This window comes from Theobroma cacao, chromosome 9, assembly GCF_000208745.1.
Source record: "Theobroma cacao cultivar B97-61/B2 chromosome 9, Criollo_cocoa_genome_V2, whole genome shotgun sequence".
Classification (NCBI taxonomy): Eukaryota; Viridiplantae; Streptophyta; class Magnoliopsida; order Malvales; family Malvaceae; genus Theobroma; species Theobroma cacao.
In genome coordinates, this window is record NC_030858.1 from 34139149 (window position 1) to 34144097 (window position 4949).

Genomic DNA, 4949 nt, shown 5'->3' on the forward strand with positions numbered 1-4949 from the left:
TGCTTTACCTTTGCCTTTAGCAAGGAAGGCTTTCTCCCCAGAAGCTTTATCTCTAGCTGATATTCTCAGTTCAGCAGCTTGTAAAGCATTGACAATTTATGTAATTGAAATGTCAAGTAGATCCTTTGATTGTAGCAGGGAGGTTATTCTAGCTTCAAATTTCTCTAGTACACTGTTAAGAATCTTTTCAGCTACCTTGAGCCTTTTTAAGCTCTTCACTAAACATTTTGATCTGGTTAACAAGCTTAAGTAGCTGATCTATATATTTTTTCACTGATTGATTCTCTTTCATCCGTATCATCAAAGTGCCTTCTTAAGTTTTATGCTTGCATATGTCTTGTTCTAGATGTCGCAACATATTCTTCCTGTAACTTAGTCTAGGCTGCTTTAACTGTTTCATACTCCATAATTCTGCTAAAAATGTCCTTTGATACAGTAGACTGAATGAATGAAAAAGCCCTAAACTTTTTTGCAATATCTTCTTTATATTACTTGACTTATGTAGTAAGAGCATTATCCCTTGATACTTGTGGTTCAACATCTTGTTCTACAGCATTCCACAGATTATAACCTTTTAAATAAGTCTTTATTCTCACAACTTATACACCATAATTGGAGCCATCGAAGACTGGTGGAGGTTATTGAGTTATATTAGGTGTTGTCATTATAATAGTGGACTAGTCTGGAAACAAGTTATTAAAAGACGACCATTAAGAACTCAAGAATATTAAAAGAAAGTTGTCTAAGGTCCTATAGGGGTTGAGGATTGCTCTGATACCATGTTACAATCATGATTTTTTTTTACTATAACTCAAAATAGAAAGAAGTTTGGAGAGAACAAGTGAGCTGATATTCAAAACAGGGTATTCATTGATTGTACATGATTATCACACAGTGATCATATATATTACAAGATGTTTGAGAGAATAACACCTATAACAACCACTTAACAGGTGTACAAGTAAGATGAAAAATAACACAACATTATACTATCCTAACATCAAATATATTGACAACAAGTAAGCATACTAAGCACTAATTATATTGTCAAAATGCTTACACGTGTCCATGCAGGTGTTATTCTCTAACACATCTAAGAAGCTTCAAATATTCTGGCATCCTTGATGTTCTGATCAGCTATTATATCAGTATCAAATGATCATTTCTTTCTTTTCAATCAGTATCCTTTATTATGTTTTGTTCTTATTACTTCTCTATCTAGAGATTCTTTTATTTCCTCTTGTTGGCTACAATAGCTACATTTCATTATGTGAAATTGCATTGTTCTATGACATGGTTTCAAGATTTTCTTTTCATCTTCTTAAACAAAAAACAATGAACTCTAAGTCTCTAACTCTATGTGCCTTGGTGCAAATAACAATGCTTGCAGTATTCTGCTGTTGGCCTATTTATTTTAGTCGTAAATCATTCACTGTCAATCAGCAAGCAGAAGATGCATTACTTCCTTTTTGACTCAGAGATGTTCATCTTCTTTTGCTCCTTATAAGAAAATTTGAATAAGGGTTAATCAGAAGTTTGTTGGTTTGGATTATGTAAATTCCTTGGTTTTGTCATTTTTTTCCTTTTAGTGTATATGGTATCACTACAAGAAATTAGCCTTTTTCCAACGAAAAATTTTGTTGGAAAAAGGTTGATTTTCGTTGGAAATGCCATTTTTTTACGGATTTTCAACGAATAATTTCGTTGAAAATTTCGTTGGTAATACTTTCCGTTGGAAATTTCTAACAAAAAATTTCGTTGGAAAAAATTAGATCTTTATAAGGTACCTGATTGGAATTCCGTTGGAAAAAAAATTTCGACGAAAAATTCCGTTGGAAATTGGTTTCCAACAGAATTCTTTTATATTCAAAAAAGCATTTCCAACGGAATTTTCTATTGGAAATGTTTTTCCAACGGAAATTATTTTACTAAATTTTAATTACTTATCCTTCAACTAATGCTTTTCCAAAAAAAGTTACTAATTTCAATTTCGATAATAAAATATCCATTTACATCTACATTTGAATTTCATATTATATAAAAGAAACATAGATTAAAAACCGAGATTCAAAGTCAATACAATTCAAAATTACCCTAACATACAATATCTAAAAAAGTTCAACACATATAAATATAAAGCTAAAATTGTTATTAAATAACTATATTAACAAGTATCTAAGTGTAGCAGTGAAACATAGACATTATATCATGAAATGTGATCTTCCTTGTCAAGATGTTAGCTTGAAGGTCCCGCATTTCCTTGTTTTGAAAGTGCATTAGTCATGATCATGCTTTCCATACGTGCCATAAATTCACTCATGCTTTCCGCCATTGCATTTTTAATTTCTTCACATATTTCCCCACATATTTCATCACGTATCTTACCCAAATATTACCTTAAGAAGCCAAACAAATATCGACGAGAACTGCCCAAGTTCATAAGCTGTTATTGTTCTTCCTCCAGCTTTGACTCGAATATGTTTTATCATTTGAGTGACAAGAGAGAGACGATCCAGGGCAGCTTCACCTATACGTCCCATCTATATATCAGAAATATAAAGTTAAAACTTGGGAGGAATGGCTGAAAAAGCTTATTAACAAGCCACTCGAAAGAATGAAATTCTTGTTCAAAGAGGGGAAGAAAAAAGTACAAACCTTGTTGTAGATGAACATACTAGACAAAAGGACAGCTAGGGAAAATATCTGAGTGTTGTATGTTCCCTGTCAAGTTTGAAAAATAAAAGCATAATTAACTCAAGCAATCAAAATAACCAAACCAAATCATAACCAATCCAGTCCCATAAAATATAAGTGAACTAACCGTTTGATCATAGGCATCTATTCCTTCAGTATCTAATAGCAAAAGATTGTACTCAGTTCCATCAAGAGCAGTTCTCTTTAATGGTGCACTCCACAACCAAAACCATTTTGTACACAGTCTATGAGTTGATGCTACTTGAAACCTACTACTCCTTCCAAGAAGCTGTAACACAAATAAAAGCAAAGCCCTCACTCATAGGTTCAAGAGACAATATATATCAAAAAGGTGATATAGAACAGATCTCCGTACAAGTTTTCAATAGGGGAAAATCATTTTCAAGTATAAAACAATTAATTTTGATACCACAGATAACTCACCAGTCGAAAGTTCTAAAAAGATTGATAATAAAAGGAGAGAAGATAAAGTTAATCCAATTCAAATCTTGGTGTCTTAAAATGAAAATCCCTTAACTGATCAGGTTTAGTTAATAAGAATAAGTTTCAAAACAACATTCACATGCAACTACTATTTGTAGATTGAATATGTTCATCTTAAACAATTATATAATTCTCAACACTCATACTTGCTTATAAGTCATAAACTCAAAAATATAATTATTATTGCCAATGTTCTTTCTTCTCCAAAGCATATAATTACTCAACCTCATCAGTCTTATCCCCACTAATATGCACTTCATGTTGATATTTCCCAATACAGATATAACAAATTATGGCTTCTACAAACAGCAAATGTACACCCAAAAGCCTTCCAATTAATCACAATTTACAAACTTGGTCCCTCTTAAACCCTAAAGTTATAACATTTTCTACTTCTAAAGTCACAAACCCTAGACTTCTTCATTTCGCCTACCAATGCACCAAAATAACATAATTTATTCCAAATTTATTTAAAATAAGTAAAATGACAAAAGAAATGAGAGTACCTGATTTAAAATGAAGCTCTTCCCTTGACGAGCCTGACCACAAACCGAAATGACTCCAATTAGCCCCTTAACAAGCTACAAAGCCGCGACGACTTTTGGATCCATCCAAAACTTCCCTTTCTTGTTGCAGTACAACGACCGAATAGGTCTTGCAGGACTGGTCACCGGAGACTCCGAAGACGAAGACGGTGACGCCGAGTGTCCGAATGATTACGGCGACACATCAGGGGAGGACTTTTTCCCCCTACCAAAAAGTTTCATCATATTATGCTCAGATCCTCCGAGGCGCCGGTTGAAAGAAAGAGAGGGATGGACAGGGTGAAAATTTTTAGAGAGAAGGCAGAGAAGGTAGCAGCTAGAGAGAGAAAAAGATAATAGAAAATGAGAACGACAGGGAAAAAAGAGTTTAAATACTTAGAGTTAGATTCTTAAAAACGACGCCATTTGCAAGTTCATAAGTGGCCATTCAAGCACCAAAACGGTGCGTTTTGAGAGCAACAGTGTGGGCCTCGGGAAGCAGATCCGGTTTGGCAAATTTGGGCTTTCTGTGGGTCTTTGAGCTGGGCCAATTCCAGACTGTTAGAAACTTTCTCCTTAATTTGGGCTTGTTTTAATTAGTTTTGGATCTAAACCAGTTTGCTTAAATAAAATATATATTTTTAGTTTCATTTTAATCCAGAGAAAGATTATATATTTAAATATATAAGTTCATTTTAGTATTAGAAAATCAAAATAAAAAAAGAAAAAAAATATTTATATTATAAATATATTTAGATACTCGTCAATAGAATAAATAATCTTATGCATCAAAGAAGAGCTTATATAAGCTCGCGAAATTAACAAAACATGTGGTTTATGTGACTTGCAAGTGGCAGGTCATTTTTCATAATGTTAAGTTGGGGAGTTTTAAAATTAGTTTGGGTGGGTGGTAGACTTAGTTAAAGTCTAATTCATTTTTCATTTAGACATAGGTTCAAGTCTTTACACTAACACAAATATTAATATTTTAAATTTTATTAATAAATAAATTTTTATATATTACTCAATATAAAACATAATGTTATATTATTAAATTTATTATATATATTAATGACACAAATTATATGTTATACTTTGATAAATATTACTCAATTTGTATAATTAATTATCAATATAATTTTATAAAAAGTATGATAATAACTCATAAAATTAATAACTGTAATCATATAAATAAAATTTACGATAAGCTTACATATAAAACATATT